Raw genomic sequence first — 12,918 nt, 5'->3', positions numbered from 1 at the left:
CTTGGGACCAGTTTGTGCTGGTTTGGCCTTGGTGCATAGTCAGGAGTACCAGGAAGGAAATCTCAAGGCCAAACAGGCCTTGACGTCTCCTTGCAGAGCAACCTCGCACAAAATCAAGACAATCCTGTGGTGAAGGGTGGCCGTTACTGCATATGTAAGATATTTCCTCATGGTGCAGCAGCACCTCTGCCCCCCTTTGCCTTCTTTCCTCAGCCTACTGCACAAGCCTGCTTACTTCAGAGCTGGCTTAGGAAAGACCTTTACATTTTCCCTAACCCCGAGGAGGTGGAAGAAAAGCTGACTGGCGCAAAAGGCTGGGCAGACCAACTAAAGGTGGTTCCCTCCTGATTTGGGATATTTTTAGCTGGAGTTTCTCCCTAAGGTGGCAGAATTCTAAGTACAGACTGAACTGGTGAAATCAGAAGGAGCACGGGTCGAAGCCAACTTACAAAGACCCCCTAGAAGTAGCTTAGGACCTGTGGAGTAGGTGTAGTGTCCAAAGACACCCCATGTGGTGCATACGTGGCTGGGGCTCACCAGAGCGACGCAGTGTACATATAAAGCAAGTGTCCTCCCTGGGTAAAACCCAAGAACAAGAGATGCTGCCACTTTGTCCTCACTTCCCATTAATTTCTAGGTATTTTTCTGCTTTCCCAGCTGTCTACAGCTGAAGTCTGGACTCCCTCTTCAGTGTTGACAAGCACATTTTTATAGCAGCACTTGCTACCTTAGTGCCAAAAGATGCAGGGCTGGTGCAGCCAGAAGTTGGCATGAAGAAGGCATTCTTGGGGAGATTCTTAGAGATCACTACAAATACTATTTTTAACAGTTGAGCAGAGAACTGAATGTTTCTGATTGCCTCCCGTAAGCCAGTACCAAGTGTTAAGGAAATAGAGTAAGACTAACCCAGCAAATTGGCTTTTTTTTTTTTTAATTCTGTATTTCAATTTTCCATTTGTTTCATTGGAACAGTTGGTAGAAAATCCATTATTTTCAAATCTGGGCAAGGTCACATTTAACAGCGAGTCTCATGAAATTTTGTATTTGCACTGTCACTGCCTCCCTCACCAACCTGTGACTGGGTGTCACCATAGCAATACTAGACAAATACATGTTGCACTTTCTTCATGAAATAAAGCACAAAGAAGTTTAGCAGCTGTATTCAAGACAATATTTTTCCTTTAAAAATCTTTACGCTTAGGTTGTAGTGATTTCAATAGGTCAGGAAAGCCAAATGTCATTTCAACGCTTGCTTTCTCTGTGTGTGTGCGCATGCACACACTTAGTCCATCTCCCAGAATTAAAGCAGCATCTTTAATTCAAGTTGAGATAAGGGATTAAAAAAGACCCAACAAAACAACAAAAAAACACACTACAGGAAGCATGGGGAGAATTCAAGCCAAGCATACACAACGCGGGGGGGGGGCAAGTAGGCTGCGCTAGCTGAGTTCACATGGAATATGTTTATTCTATCCAGGGGTACCATTACGGTCCCCGTGAAGCCACTAGTTAAACTTGCTGGCTTCAGCAGGAGTCAGTTCAGAGCTGCTGAAATAAATAGCAATAATACAACCATAAGGGACAAGACTCATCAGAACTTGAGAAAGAACTGCTGCTAGAAAGAGGAGAGAGGGGTCAGTCCAGGATCTGTGGATCAGCCAACAATACCAGCATAGTCACGGCGCAATGTAACTAAATGCAAATTCACAACAACAAATTCCAACTCCTTTTGCATCAGACCCAGTGTGTTTTTGTGAGTGGTAGCGACTGATGCATAGGTCTGTCTGTAGGAAATCGGTTCAGATTATCCAGGCAGAGCAACCAGACCCTAGGCAATTGGGAGCTTATATTTTACCTGAGAAAAGTTGAGGAATTAGCCATGGCTAGTGAAAAGTTAACATATGCCTTTGCGGCATCTTTAGGTTGGTTAAATTTTACACAGACATCTCATTTACCCACACAACAAATTCAACCTGCGATAAGGCTGAAGGTGAACCTGGCTTTTTTGTGGATGAAGAAAAGGACTGGATTCTGAACAGTGCTGTTATTTTGGTATGCATTGCTACCCAGCTACATCGGCGTTTCAACAACTTTGCTGTTTACCACCCTGCATTTTTGCAGCTGAGTTGTTTTCATGTTCCAGTCGCTTGTACTCAGACCAGGCCAACTCACTAAATTGTCAAGTGAAAACAAGCTTAGTCTTAAGCACAGACAGCCTGGAGCATTTAAGATGGCTGTAGTCGATGTTTTGAGAGCCCTCCTTTGGGGCTTTTGCCAACTTTTCAGACAGCTCCACTAACCAAAAAATTCTTTGCTTTGTTGGTGTTGCCTTGTCCTTCAATACTTAGAGCAGATCTTGCTCCAGCCTGAAAGCACAAAGCTAGACCCAACCAAATCAAACAACAGCCTACACCCTTTGTCTGTGCTGGATGTCTGGGGACACTGATCCATCAGTTAACTCAGAAGATACAGGATGCTGAGGCATTTCAGCTGCGCCTGTGCAGAGCAGGGAAGGGAGTGAATGCATAGGGGACTTCTTAAAAGTGTAGAAATCATCTGCAGAGCTATAGAGGAGTCATTTGCTGCAGTGGCTGAGAGCTAGCAGAGGAAAATACATGCCTGAAGTGCAGGAAGATTCCAGCTAGGGAGGAACTGTGTGCAGGGTCCCTGATTTCCAGGGAAAGAGGTGGTGATGGCAAACATGGAAACAAGAGCTGAGCAACTAAACACAAGGGATCGGGCTGTGCCATACAGGCTGCAGGATTTGAAAACAAAAGCCATGGGGAGCCTGTCATTCTCCTCTTCACCTCAGCATCCCCAGCACCTGAGGACAACAGGGAGGAAAAGACAGCCCAGCTGCACCAGTCTAAACACAATTTGGGGAAATTTTCCTCTCCCTATTGAGACAGAGCAGTGGAAGGAGCGGGCATTAGACCAGGCAAAAACCCTACTGGTCTAGAGGATCTATTCAGAGCAAGTCAGTGTCATTTATTTGAGCAAGCTGAGCAGGGAGAGGTGTGTATCAAAGTTGGCTCTTCCCATGCTATACAGTTACGTCTTCAGTTGTATCAAGGGTTGCTCAATAACCCCTAGGGAAAGAATGGCATATATATTGCAGGATGCTCCAGAACTGCCCTTTATCCTCTGATATTATTTGTATATTATTTGTATACATAAGATGGATCACCTTTTGTTGGCAAGGGCAGTTCTACAAGAATAGACTTTATTTCCACAATCTCCCTTCTCCCAACCTGAACTCTGGTAGGAGCATAACAGTTATCACACAGAAACAGGCTTCTAATCCTCTCATGGTAAGAAATAAGATTTCATGTGATCATGTTTTCTGGGCTAAGAATAACAGAACACCCTCCACTTATTTGGACTACTCTACTCATGATAACGGAAGTGGAGATGTGGTGCGAGACACCCTTGTCCCCAGTAAGAAAGCAATATTTGAGACAATTTTTGACTTCACAAAGCAAGTATGATTTGCAATCAGCTGCAGAACAGCATGAAACAATACTCCATGCTTCTTTTACGCTTTGTACTCTGTCAGAAACTTCCAAGATGCAGTTTGCAAATTTAGTTCTACTGTATATCTTATTTTTAATTATACTTTTTTACTCTACAGAGAAAAATCATAAATTGTGAAGCTATTAATCTTTTGTGGTTCACGAAATTGAAATAACTCAATTCAAGTAAAAAAGAAGTACCATCAGAAATTAAACTCAGGCTTCACAATAATTACCCTAATGAAAAATGAGATTCCTAAATGAACCTTTGTCTCACTGCAACAAACCTCCTTTCCCTTCCCTTCATTCGTGTATACAGCTGCTGGGGCATGGTGTCATGCTGCAACTTGTTCCAAGACGTAACTACATTTACCCTTCTGTTTCTGGCAGAAGCGACGAAGAGCTGTGCCTACACTCCAGAACAATATGGCCTGCAGGGAAGCTTTCTGGACAACCCTTCCAGGTGGCACAGGAACAAAAGGGAAGTGTTTTCCACCGGCTTTCTCTGCGTGAGCATTCCTTCTCTCAGGTGCTCAGCATCCTGCCAAGCCTACATCTTCCAAGTATGTGACAAGCACTTGCACCACAGTGAGCTGAGTGCAGATCAGCCAATGGGCTTTGGTCAGAAACACTGCAGAAAATGTTTAATAAAATTAAACAAGGATGAATTCCCATAAAAGAGGGGGAAGAAAATAATCAGGTTGAGATAAATATTTAAATTAAGAAGTTTCCCCAGAGAATTACAAGGCAGACCCTCCAGTGACATTATACTTGAACTGAAACCTTGTACAAAGAGATTCCTACTTCTGCTGGCATTAAGACAAAGCTACTTAACATCTGTGCACACAGATCTACAGCACACTGACAATATTGTCCTCTGCATTTCAGGCATAAGGTACTAATTTCCTTGAAGTCATCAGCAGAGCCAGAATTCAAAGCATTTGGCTGGCAATGTATTCACTGTAACACTGTAACACTGTACAACACTGTTTCAAATATCTTCATGTCTTACTGAAAGCCAGAAAGATTCCTTTCTTATCTTCACAAGCTATCTCTTACCCAAATACAATACTTTTCTGCTTGAGTAAATAGCTCTAGCCTGTTCCCAGAGTTAAGTGCATACAGTAGTTTTCACTGGGTATAAAACTATACAGCAGAACAGAAACCTTTAGGGAAGTTCTTGGAATAAATAGATGCCCCATCAATTGTCTGAATGGCTGAAATAGTGAAAGCAGAACAGATACATAAGGATTGGATACTAAAGATAAAATTTTGCTCTCAAGAGAACAGGGTTTATGAAAAACCGATTAATGAAGTGACTGGACCTCTTTAGCTCTCTTTATAGCCCCTAAACTGCACCCTGATTAGACTGCAACGTTCTCCCTAGCAAAAATCCAGTTAGCGGGGCTTCCTGCATCCTTACATTCCTATATAGTATTCATGAAATTATGAGCAAGTTCCTCCCTGAGGATTTGTCATCCCTCTCTTTTCTTCCAATATTTCCTGAAATACACACAGCTTCAGCTATCAAAAAAATTCTCGTCAGTTATTTCACTGAACTCAAGTCAGACGTGTTTATTTTTATTTTTCTAAATAGGCACCTTCTTGCCTTTTGGGGAAATGCAGCAAGGTTTGCTCATATGGTAATAGAAGAAGCAGTTCTTCAGGCTCAATAGCAAAGAAGATTCTGTATGTATGGAGGAATAAGCATAGGGGAAACTGAGGCAGTAGAGAAGTGAGAGAACACAGCGGAGATGGAGAAACAGGAAAATAACAGACCAGAGAAAAATAGAAATAAATGTTTCATCACATGGAGGAGAATGAAAATGAGGAAAAAGAATGCGAGCTGCTGGTAATGCTAATTTGCCCCATCCCCAGGTACAATTGCTTCTCAGCGAACCCTGGGGACCACAGGTTGTAACTGATGAAGACAGACACACCCAGCCCTGCAGAGGGGAATTCATCCCTGCTGCCCTTTTATCTCCACGGACTAGAGAGCATTGCCTGCCTGCTTGTACTGAACACCTGCCGTTCAGGTTATTGATGCACCATGTCCCTCCTTTACTGCTCACCGTATGCCAGAGATGGATATTTAGGTCTGCCTTGCTTAGAAACAGACGTGTCAAGCTACAGAACATCTTCAGTGGTGCAGTTAGATGAGAAAAAACAAACAATGCTCTTACACTGGGGGGACACATTTCCCTAGGGATCAAGGAAATAAGTCACACTGATTTAACCAGGCTGTGTTGCAGAGTCTAACCCAATTTAACTACCTGATGTCACAGAATTAGACTGGTTGAGATGGGAAGGGACCTCTGGAGGTCATCTCATCCAATGCCCTGCTCAAGCGGGGCCACCTGGAGCCAGCCTAGTCATTCTGCCTTCACAATGGTAACAACTACCCACCATGCTACAGGCTTTTTCCTTAAATTTTTTTTACAGTAAACGCATAGAAAATATGTTCACCGCTGGTTTGCTTTCCTTTCCTCTTGAAGTTAAACCTGTATGGGAACCACCCTGGGAAACCCACTGCTGTCCCTAGGAAGTGCTTTTCCTCGGCACTCCCACTGGGTGAGAAAAGCCTTCCCTTAACCTTCCTTTAGGAAGCACCCCCAGAGGCAGGAACGGGGAAGGGCCATACAAGACAGCTCTTAATGCCCATCCCCTGAGCTGAATTTTGTATGATTTTATGTCTATTTGCTCCCTGCCTCAGCACATAATCGAGAGGATCTATCTGCCCAGAACGATCTGTCACAGGCTTTCATGCTGCTGAACTGAGCCAGTCAGTCTTTCCCATCTTCCCCAGATGTTTCTGTTGTCTGTACTGACAGGAACCGCATGTACTGCCAGCTCTCCCTGAAGACCTGGGCCAGCACAAGCAGAGATGGGGGCAATTCTCCACGTGACTTCAGGAACGAGGCGCACGCTTGCCTGCAGGAACAGGGTTGGTCCGGGATGCTTCACGAGCGAGAGCTCTACCAAAGAACCCCTCCTGAACCACTGGGACCAGCGTACACATGTATGACCCACTGGTGAAAAGCCCCACACCTTTCAAAGGTTTTAATCCTTTTAAAGTTCTAAATAGCACCACGGCATCTTTGATACTTGAAGTAACAACTAAGCACTACATGCAGCAACCTTACCTACACCAGTAAGAGAAGCAGCCATGCAATTAAGACATCAGTAATTAACAGCGCCCTGTTTGCTCACTGATTTTCAGCACAGAAGTCAGTGTTTATTTTAATGATGATAAATCAAAGAATCTAAGCTTTCCCCTCAATATTTAAAAAGCAATTCCTTGCAAAGTCCTGTCATCGGTTCTCATATATTTCCAAATATCAACACAAGGATGGTAAATGCACGGCATGTCTCCAGTCAGACTCTGTAGTCAGGATTAAAGAGAGGAAAAGCTACAGAGCAATGTGTTTGTGAACAGCTAAGTCTCTAATCTGGCCACGACATTTTACTGCATATTTTTAAATTTACTGCATTCTGAATATTGTAGGAAACAAATGACAATTTATGTCAATCCAAATCTGGACAGGGGAATTTAGGCCACTGAACAGCACTTCAAAAACAGCTAGAAATTAAAACTCTAACCTTTTCTTTCCAGTGTTTGGTTTGTGGGTTTCTTTTTCTTTGCTTTCTCATCCTTGCTCAGCTATCAGTCTAAATCATTTGCAGAAGGCTTTCTTTCCCAGTTCCAGAAACGTTTTGCTGAGTTATCAAAAAGAAGCATCAAAACTCTACTTTAGATTTTGTAGAGGCTTTTTTCTATCCAATACACAAAGCCATTTGTTTACAGATGTTCATCAAAACAAGTTTTATTAAACTGTGCCACAGAAATTGTCTCCAAATGTATTGGGAGGTACAACATGTTTTCAGCTTAAGTGCATGTGGTTTATTGCCGTTTCAGTTTTGCCTGCTAAAGAGCCGTACTACTAGGAAAGACAAACTTCAGAGAAATGTAACTCTGGGGGAAACAGATTCAGTAGTAGCGTAGGCTTATATAGTAAAGATTTTTAAAAAGCCCAGTGTTCTTCTAGAATATTTCTTCATTTCTCTAGCTCTGGCCGGGCTAGATTTTTTTTTATAATGCTTCTTTCAAGGGCCTGGCCCTCAACCTGTGCTCAGCAATTACCCTGCACTCCTGCAGAGGTCCTATGAATTGCTCTGTTGAAACTGTAACTCCCGAGTCAGTTTGAGTCCATTCTTCACAAAGGCACTCAGACATGATTAGATGACAAATTCAAGAGAACCACCACATCCCTATGCTGGACTAAAAAAATTGACCACCCTCATTGTAATTCTGCACTTGCAGTTGTCAGATTTCAACATACAGCCCCAGGATCCTTTCATACACCCTACTCTGCCAGTAGCCTGCAAGGCACGATGAAGCCACTTATTTTCATATTTTTGTCCAAGAACAAACTCAAATATGGGGTTAAAGTTCATAATTAACTAGAGCTCCATTCAAAGCCAAGTGATCTTGATCAAATACCAGTGAATCTCAAAGACTGTCAGGTTACTTTTCTCCCCCAGACAAGCCAAAGGGCTTCTAGGAGACAAAAAGAGCTTGATCTCTGCCTCCCTCCCCCGGAGAACTATTATTATTTTTAATGAAACACATTGAGAGTCCGCAATGCTGTCAGCTGTCTGCAACTTGGTTTATTTTTAGCTTGTAACCTAGTTAATAAAAAACAGGTACAACCCTCATTCTGCTTTAGAAGCACATCTTGGAAATTGGACAGCTCTGCTGAAGTTGTCATAGAACAAGATTTTAAGATGCATCTAAAGAGCTATAAACCAAACTGTTTTTAATATGCCATAAAAGCATTGTTTATCCGTGTGCATGCATTGAAACGACTGGTGTTTCCCTTTCCCATTTACAGGGAAAGCCAACCCTGTTCAGGAAGACCACACACTATGTCACATTTAGCACCTGTTAGGAGAGTTTCAGCCTGATTTTTATTGTTTCTGAGCTCAGTAAATCCCCTTCTGCCTCCTTGTTGGAAGAGTTTACACCACTTAAAATGCTGTATCATGTAAACTGTTTAAGCCCCTAGAAAGCTTCAATTTGCATCACAGCTAGCAAATTCCTCTCCTTTTCACTCTCCAGACACACCCTTCGTTATGACAGAAAATACAATGTAGTTACGTAGTAGGTATCATAGTACCTAGAGTTTAATCCCAAAATCCCTATATTGCTGTCAACAGCTATGATTAATTGCTTGCACTGTCTATAGAGCTATCCTGCTCGGACAGAGAAACCAAGTGAGAGCGGACGGGCCACTTGGCTGCAGGGACGCTGGACTCCAGGCTCTCTCAGCATTTGTATCTAAAGAGTAAATGTCTGGAAAAGCTTGGAACAAAGCTTGGTATCTATGTCCATGTCTATGTCCATGTTTGGAAAAAAGACACACGCATTTTAGCAAGCAGCCTACTGCAGCAAAGGAACTGAAGGGTGCTCTCGCAGAACAAGCCACACTTTCATTCTACAGGAACAGGTCCCCTGATGTTTCCTTAGTTCTCAATGCTTGCAAATAAGCCTAAATTTTCTGGGATTAGCAAGAATGTTCAACTGGTCCTTATATTAAATGAAGATGGATTGTATTAGCAGAACAAAACTTCAGGATTGTGCTTGAGCAGAACAAATATCAGATGCTTCCAAAACATTTCTGCTCCAACTCGGGGTGGAGTTCTCACGTTTTCAATACCATGTCCCCTAGAAGTCATCTAGGCACTTAACTCCCATGTACTCAAAAATGTGGATGCAAAGTTACGTTACAAAGTTATTCATTCTCCTGTGCTTGTTCAGGAAAAAAAAAATACAACAAACAAAACCTAACAACCTGCCCACAATCTTTCTGTGAAAGTTTTCATGTAAAGAGATACAAGTACTATAGTTAAGTTTCATATTTTTGCAGGAGGAAGAGGAAAGAATTTGGATGTAGCCCTGGCAATATTCATTCAACAATAAGGAGTTATCCTAGAAAAACATTATGTTGCCAAACATCTTCCACACAGATGCGTGTTTGCATTGCTCCTCCCTCGTGTTTCAGGAAACAGGCAATAACGCTGCGGCCAATACCCAGACACCAGGTGATTTTATTAGAAGATCTTGTTTGGGACCAGCTCACAGTCACCAACAGTTAAACAGTTAAACAATCCCTTAAATTAAAAACTGCTGGTATTTTTTTCTGATGAAATGCAAACACGTAAAAAAAAAAGTCAGAGTGGCACTCGTACACCTAAGCCAAGGGCAACACTGGCATTTAGGGGCAGCCAATCTCTTCATTTCCTAAGGGTGGATATATCAGTTTCTCCAGTAAATGGGCTCATTGCCAGGCTTAGAATATGGACTGAGAAAACATCACAGGACGCAGACATGCATGCTACCTTAGGTGTTTTAAGAGGGAAGGCTGCAGCCCCCTAAGAAAACAACACCTCACTGCTACAGGCTCACAAATTTCACTCCCCAGCCTAGAAACATCACTGCAGTCAAGCTCCTTGCCAAAGCTCTTGCTGGGGCTTCCTGTTACCATGAAACCTATGTGCACATCTCGAGCTACAGCCCTCACAGCAAGCCCACCCCTTCCCCAGGGAACGAGGCGGGTGTTAAGGAGGAGGTCGTAGTAAAGTGCTTTGCTAATCCAGCTTTCAGGTCCAGGATAGTGTTCATGTCCTGGGGCAATCTTTTCATCAAAATTGTGTCTGAATGCCAAAAAAATGAAGGAAATTAAAAATGAGTAAATAGAAAATTAAAATCCCATAGCACTTAATTGTGGAATCAACAAAATGTGCTGTTCCTGCAACAAACGCTGTGCTCCAGGCACCTCAGGAACTGCTGCTGCCCAGCACCACTGAGACTCTTCAGTGTCCCTCTCTCCCAGTTGAACGTCAACTGGGAACCACCGAGAGCCAAAAAAAAGCAGAAATCAGGGTTTCTCGTTTCTTTCTTTTTTAATGTTTGCACTGCTGTCTCCAACAGGACTAACGAGAACTCCAACAACTGAAACAACAGATGGGGCTTCCACAAAGTGGCACGCTGTCAGAGAGGGAACCACACGGCTGGCAACTCAGTGGCAGCCCAGCATTGCTGCTTCCCCGACATGTCCTCCTAGGGTTATCTGCTTATTAGGACAGACCTACAGGCTGCCATGTGGTCTCTGTTTATGGCAAGAATAGTGATAATGCTTTTTTTTTTTTAAATTTAATTGATGTGACATATTTCTTGGCAAATCAATACCAGGGAAATGTTAAAGCTACTTCCATGAAAAAAAGAAATAAGAAAAATATAGTTCAAAGTTAATAGTATCAGTCTGGTTTTAATATTATTTTTGTAAGTTCCTTACAGAATTGTCACTCTGATAACATTGCAGTGGAAAGATACTGTTTTCTTTCCTACACCACAAAACCCATTGGGTCCTCATATCCCTTAAGTTTACAGTCAGTTTAGAAACTGTGGCTTTTGTGATGTGCTAACAGTGTTCTCTGACCACTTTCACTGGCTAGCTTTATTCCAGGGCATTAATCTGTTATCGCGTGGCATCCTTTCAGGTGGCGACAGAAACCCAGAAGACAATTACAGTTAGTTTTATGGCACCCTACTCACTGTCGCACCTGAGAACGCTCCACTTCAAATCAGCAGGAAAATCCCTACTGAAATCCAGGGCCCCTGGATCCCTCTCCAGATCAGAGTTAGAGACTGAGTCGAGGGCTTTGTTGTTTTTGGTTTTAAACTTAGAAGAACATGAAGGATGAGGAATGCAGAGCAATTTGCAAGTGGCAAGTGTCAACTATAGGAACTAAGTCTTTAAAAACTTACGCAACATTTCTCAAAATAAAACAGATCAGGTAAATACTGTGTGTAAAAAGATTGCTTCAAAGTCTCACGGCACACACACATCAGTATAAAGTGCTTTACATGAAGCAATGCTCAGAAGGGTGTCCTTCCACACCAGAAGTTTTCTAAACTATTTTGCAAAATTTAAGAGAGAATTGCATCTGAATTGAAAGACGATGCGTCTCTCTAAGGCTGCTCCAATGCCTGCAGTATCAAGAATTACTCAGCCTGTCTCCGAATATGAGATATATCCTTTTGCAATCTGTCAGTTACAAGCGGAAAATCTATTATGCCACTGGAAAAAAAGAAAATGTGGACTTGGGCAATTGGCTGCTTTGTACCCAGGTTTCCATGTCAGCTGTATTTTATCATAATTATATCGAGTGAAATACTACCTGATTGGAAAGTTTCACAGGTCTCCAGTGCAAGAAATATTTTTTTGTAGACTTTAAGAGATTTTGAAAAAAAGAGGTGCTCTACTTAGTTGTAAAAGCATATGCTAGAGATAAGAAGGGACCTCATCTGACAAAATAGGTGAGTAATTAGAAGTAGTTTGGTAAGATGATGATCGAGTAACTTGGCAAACACAGCATTACCTCCCCTCAGTTGTACATACTGTATACAATAAGCATTAAATATATTGGAGGCTGTACATAGTGATGAACATAACAATGCAGGAAGCAAATGCTAAACTAAGGTTCCAAACTTCTCCATTTCTGATTACCATGTGTCAGAAAAATCAGAATAAAAATCAAAGCCAACTCCAGAGAGAAGGAGTCACACAAGATCAACACTGAAAAACAGTTTGCCAAAACTCGTGGAAACCGAAGTACAGGAGACTTACACGGCTCTGCTGAGGACTTAATTTTTATGGACACCTTCCCTTTTGGCCATGGGGCCCCAATTGTCTCCAGTCAAACTTGCTGACAGGCCTGTGGTTCCTGCTGAATGCCCCGCCTGTCTGCTTGGCAGAAAAAGCACTTCACAGCCCCTGCAACCCTGACTCTAAAGCTCACTGGTTTAAGGTTACATTTTGACTTCTCCTTACTTGGAGTACAACTGAAAATACCACTTGTTTTGGCAGGAAAACTGGAAGAGATTCAGTGTAATACGGGTGAGCGGATCAGCTATTAGCATCTCAGCAGGAGGGGTTCAGGGATGTGCTTCAGTCTCCTCGTACTTAATATCCAAGACTGTTTCAATCTTGCCTGAAATTTCTCTCCCCTTCCCAATCCCACAGGAGTCACTTCACTTTCTGATGAATGGGTACTGAGTTCAGGAAACCAAAGAAAGTAAAACGTACCACAGATGGGTATTAAACAAGCCTCCTTGAGCATTTCTCTGCAAACCACAATACCTACTTAGGAAAAAGCACCCTCAAAAGACAACTGCCGCCTCTCCAGACACATAAAGCTGTACCCGCTCATCCCTCCCCTTCAGCCACAGACTCCCTAGAAGTAGACATGGTGGTGTGGGGATACTGATCACAACCGTTGCTCTTAGAGACAGGGTTGATAGACTATGGAGTTGATTCCTACTGCCTCAGTAAACCCTTTAGAG

The sequence above is a fragment of the Chlamydotis macqueenii genome, chromosome 3 (genome assembly GCF_036417535.1).
Source record: "Chlamydotis macqueenii isolate bChlMac1 chromosome 3, bChlMac1.mat, whole genome shotgun sequence".
In the NCBI taxonomy this organism is placed as follows: Eukaryota; Metazoa; Chordata; class Aves; order Otidiformes; family Otididae; genus Chlamydotis; species Chlamydotis macqueenii.
Note: the sequence above shows the minus strand (reverse complement) of the source record.